The 16,908-nt window shown below is 46.1% G+C and overlaps 1 protein-coding gene across 2 annotated transcripts in view; it reads left to right on the forward strand.

The window, feature by feature from the left end:
- LOC146805500 (transcription factor 15-like) overlaps positions 1 to 16,908 on the forward strand; it is a 108,508-nt gene that overhangs the window by 17,150 nt on the left and 74,450 nt on the right. The window contains exon 3 of one of the 2 annotated variants that reach the window (XR_014967848.1): positions 5,063 to 5,114. The exons of the other annotated variant lie outside the window; for it this stretch is intronic. The gene's annotated coding sequence lies outside the window, so the exon portion shown is untranslated. Of the gene's footprint in view, positions 1 to 5,062; positions 5,115 to 16,908 lie in introns of those variants that run through there. 2 annotated transcript variants of the gene reach the window in all.

The raw sequence follows: 16,908 nt of genomic DNA on the forward strand, positions 1-16,908 counted from the left end.
TGTGGAACCCTTCCTGATTTTCCTGTGAGATGTCCACTCCTGGGCACCCCCCAAGGTGAAGCCAGGCATCCTAGCGCTGTGGGGGCCGTTGTGGAGATTAAGCAAGCTATTGCCCAGAGTTGCACAGTGGGACCCATGATTAGAATAGGCACCGAGGCGAGAATGATCAGGTCAGGGGAAATTGAATCCAAGAGCCGCCGAGGCTGGAATTGAACCCTGGTCCCAGGCCAGACCTCTGCATCAGGGTCTGCCGCTCTAACCATTGAGCCACACTTCTCCACGGTTTCTGTAGAAGACACCCTTGTGCTTTAGCTTTTAACATCACTCATTTGGTTTTTTGTAAACAATCTAGTATTGATCTGGCACAGTTGGTTTCAGTTCCACATTAGCTCGTTTAGTCAGGAAAGTTATTCAAGATTTCCTGTATAAATCAGTTTGGCATGATACTACTTTGTCTTTTCAGGTACCGATCAGCAATATTGCAGCTGCATTGTTCCTTTCTCAGATGTGTACGTGTAATGCACTTTCACTCTCATGATTTTGTAGGAATGCAGCTGAAGTTGCATCTTAGGGGACTTTAATCTTTGGGCAGAAGCGGACCCCTCACCCTCTTTTCAGGAACTGCTGAGGTCGTGTGAGATCTTAGCCCTTCAACAACGTGTGTGGCCCCACCCATCAGGCACGACACACCCTAAACCTCATTCTTGTTCATAACGGTCGGATCTCAGTACATGATATTGTGCCACTATGATGGATAGGTCATGCTCTCAGCTCATTTCAAATAATGGGAAAGGAGCCCTACCTCTGCAAACAGGCTTCTCTGTCGTTAAAAATAGGAAGAGCCTGGCATAAACCTAATAGAATAGATAGGCTGCCTATTTTTTACCTCTGCACCAGTCTAGTCTTAGAGAAATCTATAGAAGTCAAAAGCGCAGTGTATGAACAGGGGATTCGTGAAACCTAGATAAATTGATCTTAAAAAGGCAGGTGTTTGTGGGGAGGACGGGCTTGCCAGTGCGTCGATCCGGAGAGGTGCAAGTAAGTGCAATGAGTTGCAAGCGGAATAACTGTAATTGGAAAACCGATGGAGGTGGGGCAACTACAATGGGTTGCCCGCATGGAAAAGCGGTTGATGAACCGTAGGTGGTGCAGGGCACAAGAATGTGAAAGCCTCTCTGTGGACGGCGATAGCGTGTCCGAGCGCACACGTTATAGTGGTCCACACAGAGGCTGTACCGCGATAGCAGTTGCTTGCACCTCTCCGGATCGAGGCGTGGACTGTCTTTTTAAAATTATCAGATGGCATTCATTCAGACATGTATTTCCCACCTCCATCGGATCTTCAGTTACAGTTATTCCGCTTGCAACTCATTGATGTTTCTTGCACCTCTCCGGATCGACGCACTGGCAAGCCCGTCCTCCCCACAAACCCCTGCCTTTTTAAGATTATCAGATGGCATTCATTCAGGCATGTATTTCAATGTCCTGATGATGATCCCACAATTGTTCTCATGGGATCGAAACATCGTTGACTCTTTTGACACCGTAAACGCAACTATACTTATCATTGCTCATGTGGAATGGTGTCTCCGGAAATCTATGCTTGCTTAAAGTAATGTATTATGCTCAAGCATTTAGTTCTGCCTGAGCCTTTGTTCTGTTATATGGATACCTTGCTGGATGCAGGATTGTGTCCCCACGTTATTGGTTGCTAAGTATTCGAAAATATTAAATTGATTCTGTCCAGCTGGACAGCACAATATAGAACTGATTCTAAGTCTATATTTATTTTTTTCACTATTATTGTCCTTTTCCGGGACCACTGTGTTCATAAATTAGCATTCAGACAGCTGGAAAGGAAATGGCGGAGGGGATACCTCGAAGCCAATAAGAAATGCCTAAAGATTTCTCTATACAACTGCGAGAGAGAGGTCAGCAAAGCCGAGGCAGAATACTTCGCTAATGAAATTCATGTTGCCTCTAATGGCACGAGGAAGGTCTTCAATATCCTTCAGGAGCTAAACTAAACAGGCGGTCACTCCATCGAAGGAGCTCTGCGATAACCTGACAACTTTGGTAAGAAAATTAACAGGATATTGGAAGAAATGGGTGTCACTATTCAAACCCCATACACCTTGGCCTTGAACAGAGAAGAAGTAATGGAATGTCAGGCCCAGAGGTACGATATTATCGAACCCATCCCAATGGAATGTCCTCTGCTCACTGCCAGATCTACAAACACGGGATTTCCATTAGATCCCCTACCTCCCAGACTGTAGAGTTTGAAGATGAGTTGGGCCCCCCTGCTCTGCAGTTTTGTAATCAATCACTGAAGTCAGGGACTGTACCATCTGCATAAAAGAAGGCTATAGTTACACTCTCTAAAAAAAATCTTTAGCAGATCCACTGATTCTAAGCAACTATAGACCCATATCGCTCATTCATTTCCCAGTGAAAATCGAGTGATATGTGAGCAGAAGGCTATCTCACTTCCTGGAATTGTCTCTCCTTGAGGAAGAGCAGTTCGGATTCGGACTAGGCCAGGGTACCAAGTAAGTCCTCATCCCTGCTCGGGGCAAGCTGCGGATAAGGATAGATGGTGGCCAGCCGACAGTCCTGATAATGCTCGATGTAACGGCTGCTTTTGATATGGTCTGCCATTCAATCCTCCTGGACAGGCTAGCTGCAATTGGAGTGGGGGGTGGGGCACAGTCCTGAAATGGATGGAATCATACTTAACAGATCGGTGCCCAGCCGTTGCTCTGTCACCCTATTGCTCTGAATACAAAAACGTGCATCGGGGAGTGCCACAGGGATCGGCTCTAAGTCCTGTTCAGTTCAATGTATTTATGAGCCATATCAATAACATGGCCTAAAAGTGGTCAACTGTGTGGACAAATTGCAATTTATTCTTTCTCTTGCCAGTAATCAGGAGGGGACAATAACCGACTTCCAGGAAGCCATGACAGAAATTTGTGAGTGGCTGAAAGCCAACTCATTGAAACTTAATGGGGATAAAACCGAGTTCCTCTGCTGTGCTCCACGTAGAATCCCTATAACACTTCCCCACAATTTCTTGCACCATCAGAAGGGCTCGACTGCCTTCGGACACAGTCGATACCCTTAGGATTGTGTTTGACAATATATTGACCCTGGAGAACCGCATGACTAAAGTGGCAGACACTTGTTTTGCATTTCTATGTGGGCTTTGGAAGCTGCTCAACCTGTTGCTCCCCCCCCCCCCCAAACCTAGAACTATGGTGGTGAGGAGTACCATACTTAGCAGACTAGATTATTGTAACACTCTTACTTTGAGCACCTGAATACCTGGTCAAGCGACTGTACAGAGTACAAGTAGCTGTGGCTAAACTGGTACTGAATAGACCTCATAGGTCCTCAGCCAGTGATGCCCTTAAGGAATTACTCTGACTTCCTCTGAAGCAAAAGATCACGTTTAAGGCTATGTGTATTGTTTTCAAGGCTCTACAATGAAAAATGGCCCTCAGAAGCTGCAATCTAGATTCAGAAGATATAATCCTCCAAGATCTCTCCGATCAAGCACTGCAAACCTTGTCTGCACTTGTACGTACCAAAAGTCTAGACAAGGGGACGGTCTTTCTCAGGTAAAGCAACTCAGATATGGAATGAGCATCCGCACTTACTGAGGTCCTCATCGGAGTTGCTGAAATTTAGAAAGGCTCTGAAGACCTGGCTCTTCCGAAGTAATTCCATTCTGCTGTTGGAAGTTGTCATGTGCACTCTCAGCTAGATAGCTCCTTGTATGGTAGCACCAGGATACCATTTTTGGTGGCAGTTAGCGCTTTATAAATACAATAAATAAATCTTCATCACCTCAAGTGTTCAAGAAGCACACCTGCACCCTGCTCACTACATGTATGAAGGTGCCAAAACATCGCCATTCTCACCTTTGCTTCTCCAGCATGATTACCAAAATTCATCAATGGATATAGAGCATTGGTAAACTGAAATCCGTCCTGTTCAGAGTGCATTTTGAACAAAAACAAGCTCGTAAAAAACTGTTCTTGAAATCCTACCATGACACCCTTTTACTATGGCATTCTGGTCAAAATATCATTGTCTGCAGTTGTTACTTTGCTGGTTCTTTTGGCCATGGATGGAAAAAAGTTGTTGTCAAGGCCTAGCCACATACTAGCATTACATGCTCAATTAAGTCTTCACTCAGGGTAAACATTGGGCTCCTTTGTATCCACATTCAGCAAAAATATATAAGTGCATTAGTGGGGATTTTATTTTGGAACTGTCAAATTTCAGTCCTGTGTCTTTGAAGCCACGAGTCACTGTAGGATTTTCTCAATGGTGGAGGACGCCTTCAGTACTGGTGGCTTGGCTCTGACTTGGAAAGACCTTAGTGAAAGAGCTGGAGACAGGGACTTGAAGTTGAAATCAATATTATCTATGCAACTGATTTAGATGCTGTATGCAGTTAAGGATTCAGCATGACCTCGCCAAGTTACCTCTCAGATTTTTCCAGTTCAGGAGGTGGAACAGAGAGTGTCTGTCAAAGCAGGGACAGGCTGTAGTTTCTCGGTAGTGCTACCAAGGTCAAGGACAAAATGGGCTCATCAAACAGTGAAACGGGTGAAAATGTTTCCCCTGGGCCCTGAGTGTTACAGACCGAGGTAGGTGTTTTCCCTGTACAACACCTTCGCAATGTTGTGTCTTGCAGCTGCACAGACTTCACAACTACATCTTCAACAGGGCCTCATGCAGCTAGGCTGTTAAGCTCATTCAGGGCAGGATCTTTTTCTTTAAGATGTAGTCCAACAACCCCCTTCAACAACAGACAGGGTTCTTCTCCTTTAAAGGCTTCCTACAGGATTTTTGTTCCATACTCAGTGCACAGTCTGGCATAAAGGTGTAGTCAGGGAGCCTCTAGTTCTGAATCACAGTTCCTCTCAAGTGTACATATTCTTCCACACATATCCGAATCATATGTAAAGAGTCATGCAAAGATGTTTGTAGTAAGCAGGACACTGGACAAATCAAATCTGTTGCTTAAAAAGGTTTATTTCACACACAGGTGCCGTGCAGCAACCAGCAGAAAAGTTCATCTCGGCAACAACTGACACAGTAAGTTCAAAACCAACTACTAACATTCTAAGATAGAAAGCTCTCAGCCAGGACACCCTGGCACGAGCAGATTAGGCAAATAAGCATGAGAGAGACCACTACATTATCCTCCTCCTCATAACAAACAAAAAGAAAGAAGAAAGCAAAACTAGGGGAAAAAAACATGGAAAAAAATAAAAAGTAGAAAGAGAAGAAAAACGTAACGATATCTGGCAGGAACAGAACGTTGCCTATTGCTCCTGCATAAGCAGGACAGAAAAGAGACTCCAGAAGGAGAAATATCATCTTCGTCATGTAGTTCGAAATGTAAATCATTACTAACATGACTTCCAGAATTTCTTACAACTCTAGACACATTCCACCATTGTTTGTTATTAACTCTGACAGCATTACCATTAACTTTTGTCTATAACCAAAGGATCAGTGAACTTTAAGTTTCCTTTTTTTGTTGTGAACAGGAATCTGCACACGTAACACATCACCAACAGAAAAGGAGTGGGGAACAGATTTTTTCCTGAGATCAAAATACATTTTTGTCTGGTTTGAGCTTGGGAAACATTTTCTCCCACAACGTCATCCATATCGATGACGGAGTCCATCTTTACCCACTTTGACATCCACCCGGGACAAACTTTAGAACAAGGTTTCCTTCCACGTAAAAGTTCATAGGGAGACACTTTGGTAGAAGAGTGGGGTGTGGTGCGATAGAACCAAAGCATGGATCTAACTGCATTCTGGACGTTGCACTTCCCTGCCAAAGCCCATTGCACACAGTTGTTAAGCACCCTATTCATGCGCTCCACTAAACCATTAGTTTGTGGGTGATAAAGAAAGCTCCTGGAATGAGCTATACCACCTTGCTTAAAAAAAAATCAAATTCCTGGCTGACATATTGCACACCATTGTCACTCACAATGGTAGAGGCAAAACAGTCACGTAGAAAAATGTCTTTCAGGAAATCAATCTCACTCTTCGAGTTAGGCTCACTAATGAAAGAATCTCAGGCCATTTGGAATAATAATCAATGGCCACAATCTCAAACCTCAAAGAAGCAGGGAGAACAATGAAAGGACCAACAAGGTCAATACCAATCTTCTCCCATGGTCTGGCAGGTAACTCAATGGGTTGAAGAGGAGGGGTTCTGAGGTTGAAACTCATTTCAGCACTGGAACACACCACACATTTGCTCACGTACAAATCAACATCTTTGTCCATCTGAGGCCACCAAAAATATTCTCGTAACCTTCTTTTGGTGAGCGTCTTGCCTAAATGCCCCTCGTGCTCCTTCTATTAATCTTGCTCTCAGCACATCTGGGGGAACAAACCTGTCACCCTGGACCAACAAACCATCCTCCACAGAAAGCTCCATAGAAACCTTTACAAAGGTTTGTAAAGAGAAAGACACACTTTTTTCTCTTGGCCAACCGTCTTTGACAAATTTGACAACTTGAGAGAGTAAATTTTCTTTTGAAAGTTCGTCCCTCCATTCTTTTTCACTGACTGCACACGTCATTCAGGACCAAACTCTCAACAAAATAGTCATCCTCATCATCTTCATCAACTTCGCCATCATCTTCAACAGGAAATCTTGAAAAGTAATCAGCTCTCCCATTCTTGTTACCTGGAATATACGATACTTCAAAGTCATACTGCAACAACTTAGTGGACAAACAAGCTATTCTAGGTGTGTGTTCTTTAAGCTTTTCACCTGAAAGAATCGAGACTAGAGGACTGTGATTGGTGCGTAGTTGGAAATGTCTTCCCCCAGATGTAGGGATTGAACTTTCTGACGGCCCACCAACAAGCCAAAAGCTCTCTCTCTATTACAGCAAAGTTAAGTTCAGCACCACACCAAACCCTGGAAGTATAGCCCAAAGTGTTCTCTGTCCCATTGACGCATTTTGTGAGAGTTGCACCCAAACCGAGTCCACTGGCATCAACAGTGATAGTGCACATCACATCAGGATCAAAAGGTCTTAGAATTTTCGGACAAACTAACTGGGCCTTGAGCCACTCAAACCCACCCTGACAATGGTCATCCCACGCAAAAGAAACCCTCTTCTTGAGCATATTGGTAAGTGGCTGAACCCTAGCAGCATAGTCCGGAACAAACCGAGAATAAAACTCACAGAGTCCAATGAATGACTTGAGACCAACTTTGTCTATACGAGCTGTGCTGTCAACAATAGCCTTGACCAAACCAGGTCTGGGTTCAACACCATGCTCAGATAGAACATGCTCCAAGTACTCAACTTTTTGGACTTTCAACACACACTTCTCTTTCTTAAGAACGACCCCACTATCCTGCAACACATCAAGGACACAATACAGGGTCTCGTCATGAGATTCACTAGAATCACCATGTATCAAAACATCATCTTGCAATACGACCACTCCTTTAATGCCTTTGAGCATGCAAGACATAATTCTCTGAAAAACTGCAGCCGCAGAGGCCAGCCCAAAGGGCATACAACAGTACTGAAAAGAACCGATAGGCGACACAAACGCAGTGAGATGTCTTGAAGCAGGATCCAAAACAATCTGATGATATGCTGATGCCAGATCCAGCTTACTAAACCATTTAGAACCAGAGATCATAGACAACATATCAGAAATCTTTGGAAGAGGATGTGAATCTACCCAAATGTTCTTATTGTGGCTGCGCAAGTCAACACAAACACGAAGTTCTCCATTTTTTTCTTTGCGACCACCAAAGGAGATAACCAAAGCGATGATTCAATAGGTTCTATAATACTTTTCTCACACAAACCATTAAGCTCCTGCTCCAATTGGTCCCTGAAACTGAATGGTAACCTGTGCTTCACAGGTATGTCACCATCCTTGACTCTAATTACATGAGAGAATCCTTTAATCTCGCCTAGTTCCTTGCCAAAAACAGAGGGATAACGCTCAGAAACATGGTCAACAAAATCATCAGGGCGAACAATAGAAACCTGATCTTTGGTGCCAGGACGAAGTACCATTTTGAACAAACCTTGATGAAACCGTCCAAGAATTGACAGTCCTTTGATGGCCACATATACCTTTCCGTGTATTCTTCTACCTCTGAACTCCAGAATATCTTCAAAGTACCCAGCCAATTAAATTCTCCTTCCTTCATATGAAACGAGGTACCTGTCTGGTGTCATCAAAGTACGAGTGCCCCAGACTTCACCAAATAGTTATTGGGTTATCATCGTTATTCTTGCTCCTGAATCAACTAATAAGCACACACTCTTCCCTCCAATATCAACATCTATATAAGGGTCTACACACTCAGAAATGTCACCCTCAGTGACATGCCTATCACCAACTACAACAACCATGTCTTTCAGGTCATCTTGTATGCTACTGCAACTTTCATCACAACGCTCTGCTATTGATACATTTGCAACAGAAGAAGAGACTTGTTTAACATCAGGAATTGAAAAATCACCACGCTTCCCACTTAGACAAATCTTAGCGAAGTGTCCTAACTTGCCACACACACTGCAAACCACATTTTTTGCAGGACAAGGTCGACCAGACTTGAAATGTGAAAGATTGCCGCAGCGGTAACAAATATTGTTTTGTTTCCCAAATTTGTTCTTATTATCTTTTGTACGAACTACCGTTACAGTTTCATTAGTTGTAACTTTTTCATCCAATTCCTTTACAGAAACTTTAGAAAGCTCAATGCTCTTTGCAGTACGTATAGTATCTTCAAGAGTGGGATTCCCCACTGATAGCAACTTCTGCTGAATATTCTTACCTGAGCATTTTCAAATGTATTGGTCTCTAATCAATTGTTCTGTAAAAGCTTCAAACTGACAGTCTGCACTCAATTTCCGCAATGCAGAGATGAAAGTGTCAACATCCTCACCGGGTCTTTGTTCACGCTTGAAAAACTTATGTCTGATCACTACAAGGCTGGGCTGAACATCAAAGCGTAGTTCCCATTTCTTGACAGCTTCTGTGTATTCATCAAGTTCTTCCTCATCTTGTGCACGTACCAAGGGAGGCAAATGTTTGAACACAGACCTTCCCTTAAAGCCTAACGAATGCAGCAGAAGATATTTTTTTCTTTTCAGCTCTATAGTGCGATGTACCAATGGCACCAATATAAGTTACAAAAGCGTCATACCAATTTTTCCACGGAATTGGTGGATTGCCTGCTGACTCTAGAAAAGGTGGAGGTGCAGATACAGATTGCATTTTCAAAATTATATACTATAATAAATGCTTGCAAAGAACAAACTATGAACTGTAAAAACACAGAAAAATATAAGTACACCGAAGAAAGGAACACTTGCTGTTATTAGAAACGTAAAATAAATACCAAAAGTTTTATACAGTATTTATGACACACAAGCAAAAATGTGTATATACTTGCTTTACGCACCAGTAGAGTACATGGACTGTAAATAAAATGTGCATTAAAAAAAACCTCAAGAACAGAAAGTGTGCGTACAACCGTGCTTTAACACGCGAACTAAAACCCTAGGAAATAAAGTGTGCATGTCACTGTACTTTAGCACACGAGTAAATCACGTGAACCAAACGTGTACGTTTTAAAATAAGTGTGCGTATCACTGTGCTTTGACACGCATGTAAAACTTACAATTGAGTGTACCTGTCACTGTACTTTGACACACACAAGTAGATTACATTGAGAAAAGTGTGCGTGTCGCTGTAATGTAGCGCTGGGCCTTTTGTGCTCCAAACTGTGCTTCAACACGCTGGAACGAAAGTGTGCGTGTCACTGTAATTTGTCGTACGCTTGGATTCAATGAACAAAGTGTGCGCATCACTGTATAGCAAAGTAACATAAACTCCAACTTGAAAAAGTTTGAAAAAGGATCACAAAATGGCCGCTACGTCCCACGTAGAAAAACACTTGCTACAACCACTAAAATGGCCGTCAATGAGTATGTCTACTTTCATTGGACGCAATATGTAGGATGTGCCAATATGTAGGATGTGCGCCTTCCTAGGCCTGGTCGCCCCCACGCTCCTCTTGCCTCCTGCTCACCGCTGTTCCTGGTTTTGCCGCTGACTTCTTTTGACGCCGACTTCATTTCCTTGCAGGCGCCCCAGCCGCCGCTGAGCCGCCCGCCAGCCCGCACTCAATTTTCCCGCCGCTGCCTCCCTGCGGCCCCGCCCCCCCGCCAGCCGATTGGCTCCCACGCTCCCGCCACCCAGCGGACCCTCCCTCCCTGCTCCCTTCTTATGACGCCCCCATGCACGCGCAGTGTTGACGCGCAGCGGGCGCGCCGATTGTGCGCCAAAGGCGCGCCAAAGGCAAGCCCATCTGCGCCCGTCCGTGCCTGGATCGCGCCCAGCGCGAGAACCCCTGGCCCCCGAGGATGCCAGCCTACCCGCCGGACTTACGACCCCACCACCCTCAACACCGGCCGAACCCCCGGCTGCTACCGAGCCACCCCGAGACGCACCCACGGACCCTTCACCTGCCACTCCTGCAAGTTCTCCGTCATCCGGACCTGCACTGCACCCGCCAAGCCGACCCCCAGCAGCAACCACCTCAAGTGCATCCTGCTCAACACCCGCTCCGTCCACAGACACGCCGTGGAGCTCTGGAACCTCCTCGACTCGAAATCTCCAGACGTCGCCTTCCTCACGGAAACATGGCTGAACGCCTCCTCAGCGCCCGACATCGCCATCCCGGAACGCTACAAGATCACCCGGAGGGACCGCGTCAACCAGACAGGAGGAGGCATCGCCATCGCCCACAAGAACACCATCCGCATCACGACCAACACCGACGACACCCTCACAGCCGCCGAACACCTGCACTTCCAGATCCACACCGACCCCAAGACCACCCTCAGAGGCACCCTCATCTACAGACCCCCGGGCCCCCGCACACAATTCAGCGAAGACATCGCCGACTTCATCAGCCCGCACGCCCTCCCCTCCGCCGACTACATCCTCCTCGGGGACCTCAACTTCCACCTGGAGAACAACAATGACCGCAACACCACCACCCTGCTGGACAACCTCGCCAACCTCGGACTCAAGCAGCTGGTGACCACCCCCACCCACTACGCCGGCCACACGCTTGACCCCGTCTTCTCCTCCAGCAAGGACATCTCCTTCAGCCACGCCACCGGACTCCACTGGACGGACCACAGCTGCGTCCACTTCAGCTTCAGAAGGAACACGATCCACCACCAGCAGCAACAGGCTCCACGCAGAAGCTGGAACAAGATCTCAGCCGACCAGCTCGCTGCATCCCTGAGCCAGAACCCTCCCGCCAGCTCTGCGAACCCCAACCATGCCGCCATCAACCTCTCGAGGTGGATCAGCAACTGCGCAGACGACCTCGCCCCACTGAGGACCCCTCCCAGCAGACCCGGCAGCAAGAAAGCATCCTGGTTCACCGACGAACTCAAGAGCTCCAAGAAGAACTGCCGAGCCCTCGAGAAAGCCTGGCGCAGAGACCCGACACCAGACAACATGACCACCCTCAAGCTCGCCACTCGAAAACCCCACCAACTGATCCACACCACCAAGAAAACAGCATTCAAGGAACGACTGGACAATAACGCCCACAACAGCAAGGAACTCTTCAACATCGTCAAAGAGCTCTCCAACCCCAGCGCCGGAAACAACGACATCACCCCATCGCAAGACCTCTGCAACTCACTCGCCTCGTACTTCCACAACAAGATCGCAGACATACACAACAGCTTCAGCACACAGCCGAGGCACCCTACGACTGCACCAGCGCCCCCCACCACCACCCTCCGCGCCTGGACCCCGGTCAACACCGAAGAGACCATACGCACGATGAACTCCATCCACTCCGGATCTCCAACCGACCCCTGCCCTCATCACGTCTTCAACAAGGCCGACTCCGTCATCGCACCCCATCTCCGGGACATCATCAACGCCTCCTGCGACATCGCAACCTTCCGGGAGAGCTGGAAGCATGCCGAACTCAGCGCCCTCCTAAAGAAACCATCAGCCGACCCCACCGACCTCAAGAACTACCGCCCCATCTCGCTGCTCCCGTTTCCTGCCAAAGTCATCGAGAAGACCGTCAACAGACAGCTGGCCGCCTTCCTCGAGACGAATGGATCCCTCGACCCCTCGCAGTCCGGCTTCCGGGCGAACCACAGTACCGAGACCGCCCTCATCGCAGCCACTGACGACATCCGAGCCCTGCTCGACAACGGCGAAACAGCGGCCCTCATCCTCCTGGACCTCTCCGCGGCGTTCGACACTGTCTGCCACCGCACCCTAGTGCAACGCCTCAGCAACGTCGGAATCCAAGAGAAGGCACTGGAATGGATCGTCTCCTTCCTCGCCGGAAGGACACAGAGAGTCCGCCTCCCCCCGTTCAGATCAGGAGCCACCGAAGTCATCTGCGGCGTACCACAAGGATCATCACTCAGCCCCACGCTGTTCAACATCTACATGAACCCCCTTGCGGCCATCGCACGCCAACACAACCTCAACATCATCTCCTACGCCGACGACACCCAGCTGATCCTCTCCCTCACCAACGACCCCGCCACCGCCAGAACCAACCTACACGAAGGGATGAAAGACGTTGCCGAGTGGATGAGGAACAGCCGCCTGAAACTGAACTCAGATAAGACGGAAGTCCTCATCCTGGGATCTTCGCCCTCCGCCTGGGACGACTCCTGGTGGCCCCCTGCCCTGGGCAGCGCACCCAAACCAACGGACCACGCACGTAACCTGGGCTTCATCCTGGACTCCTCCCTCTCCATGACCAGACAAGTCAACGCCGTCTCCTCGTCATGCTTCAACATCCTACGCATGCTACGGAAGATCTTCCGGTGGATCCCCACTGAAACCAGGAAGACGGTCACCCAGGCCCTCGTCACCAGCCGACTGGACTACGGCAACTCCCTCTACGCCGGAACCACTGCCAAACTCCAGAAAAGACTCCAGCGGATTCAGAACGCCTCAGCACGACTCATCCTGGACATCCCCCGACACAGCCACATCTCCGCACTCCTAAGAAACCTGCACTGGCTCCCTGTCAACAAAAGAATCACGTTCCGACTCCTCACCCACGCACACAAAGCTCTCCACAACCAAGGCCCAAGATACCTCAACGACCGCCTCAACCTCTACACTCCCACCCGCCAGCTCCGATCGACCAGCCACGCCCTCGCCGCCGTCCCCCGCATCCGAAGAGCCACAATGGGAGGAAGATCCTTCTCCTACCTGGCCGCCAAGACGTGGAACTCCCTCCCCACCCACCTCCGCCTGACCCAAGACCACCTCGCCTTCAGGAAGCAACTCAAGACCTGGCTGTTCGCGCACTAGCAGGCCCCCCCTCCTCAAGCGCCTTGAGACCCTCCGGGTGAGTAGCGCGCTATACAAATGCTTGATTGATTGATTGAAAATGGCGCTTACGTTTGCGTAATAAGAATAACTGGCACGCAGACTGCTTAGTGCGATGCCATAAACAATGCGTTGCACAATATGTCAAGTGCGTGTCAGTGACGATGTACTCTTTTCCGCCGGAGCCGCTTGATAAAGTATAGATTAAATACAGTACCTCTCAGACTTGCCAGTCCCCAACAATTCTGTAGTAAGCAGGACACTGGACGAATCAAATCTGTTGCTTAAAAAGGTTTATTCCACACACAGGTGCCGTGTAGCAACCGGCAGAAAAGTTCATCTTGGCAGCAACTGACACAGTAAGTTCAAAACCAACTACTAACATTCTAAGATAGAATGCTCTCAGCCAGAACACCCTGTCTGGTAATTTTCATGGAGTCATGCCCTTTCTTAACCCAAGCTACAAGTTCACACCTGCGTCACCATAACAAATAATGATGGTAAGTATGGTAGGGTAAGTGTAGGCAAATGTAGCTCTTTCCCATATCTTTGTGCTTCATGACATGTTTAAGCACAGCCATATGTTTACAACCGCATGTTTGGGACAAGCCTCTGAACCTCACACGCAGCTCTAAAATACACCAATAGAGGTAGACAAGTGTTATATAAAAATGCTACTAAAGCGCCAGCGCCACTGGAGTTATGCAATTCTGCACTGCGGCCTCGGCTTTCTTCACATAATAATGGATTTGCTGCATTTGCCACATAATCCATCATCTGCAACATAATCTGCAGATTTTAACAAAAAACACCTTCACAGAGGTAAACAGCTAATCATTCAGTTGCTTATTTCTGTATTTGGTTGTTAAACTGGTACTAATGAGGTGAAATCCTTGCCCAGATAGTATTACCATGTGCAATAATTACAAAATATTTAAGTAATAATACCCCAAAATATGCTACATTGTGCCACATAATTAGCATTTTCTTGCTGCATAATTTAGTCAACACTACTGCATAATTTGGTGCTCCACTGCTGCATAATTCTAGTGGCTACATCAGAGATCTCACCACGCAAAGTCATTTCCAAACTAAGAAAAATGAAGGACAAAACTGGCTTGCAACACAACAGATCGGCTTTAGGAAATGCAACAACTGCAAAGCCTGTAAAATTGGGAAAAACATGAAAACAATCACGGATCCAGAAGGAAACATCATTCACATTGATCACAAAATTACATGTACAACCAAATTCGTAATATACGTGATCCAATGCGATTGTGGCATAATGTACATTGGCAGTACCATCTGCATGCTCAAAAAGCGTATCTTAGAGCACATCAGAGCAGTAAAAGATAAAGACCTAAGCTATGCAACTGCCAAACACATACTAAATTGCCAGGAAGGAAATTGGAGAAACATGTCATTCTTTGCCATTGACACAATAAAAAGTCATGAAAGGATGGGTGATCGACAAAGAAAACTGCGACAACTTGAATCGAAGTACATCATCAGACTGCGAACTAAAAACCCGAGAGGGATGAATCTGGACGAAGAACTTTATGTCCATCTCTGATACGTATCCACCAACACACACAATTGGATATTTTGATCATCTTCATGAACATTTGAAATAACTTTGCATTCACAGAAACTAGTGAACATTTAAGAACTTAATTTTATGAGCTATCGCTCTTAGAACTGTACTCTTCAATTACTGCTTTGGAATGCACGTTTTCATCTTATCTATTCAGAACCCCCCTTGACACATATTAGTATATACTCATGGTAAATGTACTATACATCTAAGTAGTCTTAATTTTTTTATGTCTAAATCTGGTCACTAAAACCAGCTTATCATTTAAATTGAATTGCAAATTGGTCACTTATACCAGTTAATTTGCCAATGTGTTTGACATGAGTGCGTCGTTTTTGTAAAACAAATCTATACCTATTATTTGTTTTTCACTGTCATTGGGTTTTCTGTTTAATGATAATTAGGACTACAAATCCCAGAATTCCATGGGGTTATTGCAAACCTTGTACACACAGGAAATGATATATAACAGATACAGGAAGTAATACCACCTACCGTGAGCAAGGCCGAAAAGGCTGAAACGCGTTGGTGTGACAGACTGGGCTCTGTTCACGAAATAAATTCTTACAAGGTTCCAGAGTGCGGGCGTCTTTTGTTTTGAACATTATTCCTGGCTATTGGCTTGGCCCAACACCCACACCCGCTGTTGAGCGATCCGGATTAAGCCACATTGAAAGAAAAAAAAAATATATATATATATATATATATTTATTAGTATATTTTATAGGTTTTAGAACTATTTATATACATCATTAGTACTGTATGATTATGTTATATAATGAATTGACTCTAATATAAGCATTCAAGCATTTAAGCAGTCCATGTCAGAAAACAGACTAAAGACAACATTTACGTTTTGCAGTGTTTCTTCTATGTTTACACGTCATGTGATGTCAGCACTCTAATCACTGTGAATTATTTAAAAATAATGATGAGCATGCTTCAAACTGACTTGTGAGCAAGGGCTTTCGTAGCCCGAAACGCGTCAGGTTCGAGGTTTAAGAACAATAAACTCCATCTAACCTAATTTCGCTGGGTCCGCGTCTCTGTTCGCCATTGCTGTGGAGGTGCAGGGATACTATCGCTTTTCTATATCGAGTCACGGAAGTCGGCTTTCTTCTGTAAGCGAACCCACTCCCTTTCAAGTTGGCGGCCGTGAAGAAAACCGATGTGAAGACGTGAAGTTCGAGAAAGGAACTTGTAACGGTCAGCCCCTGGTATCACCGAGCCAAACACTTCACCAGCTGAACGGAGGATTGACCGGTTTGTCAAGCAATACAACGGACTACCGATCGTAACAATATCCAAAGCGGTGAGTGGTGTGCAGCTTGGTGAATCAATACCGGTGGGGAGGGAAAGAAGGTGCATCAGTGGTTACAATTGTGACAACAAACTGAGAAGGAGATTACACTTAACTATAAAAACCTCGTCATGTCAGCTGAAGCTGTGCGTGAAAGAGAAGCGGCGGCGGAAGAGCTATTCAGTAAAACATCTAAAACGAAGACTGGTAGCGTTCCCTCCGCGGAAGACAACACAGGAATTAACGGGGACCTGAAGGTTCTGTTAAAGAAATTAGAAAAATGCATGAAAGCAGAAATTACGAAGTGGTGGGAGCAAAAATCTTTATCAAAGTACATTGAAGCAGGAAGAGTTCCTAGGGGACTCAGAATTCTTTTGGCACCCAGTTATGAGTGCCCCAATCCGAATATGCTAAGGGAGTGGGGCGAAAGTAATCTACAAGCATCAGCAAATCTGGTAAAAATACTGATTAAATATGCTGACATTGATAGAGAGGCACTGCTACGTGAAATTGATCAAATCAATGAGAGCTTAAAGAAAATGGAACCTAATGATCTTATTGCTAAAACAAGGGCAGAAAT

Source organism: Triturus cristatus, chromosome 8, assembly GCF_964204655.1.
Source record: "Triturus cristatus chromosome 8, aTriCri1.1, whole genome shotgun sequence".
NCBI classification, from domain to species: Eukaryota; Metazoa; Chordata; class Amphibia; order Caudata; family Salamandridae; genus Triturus; species Triturus cristatus.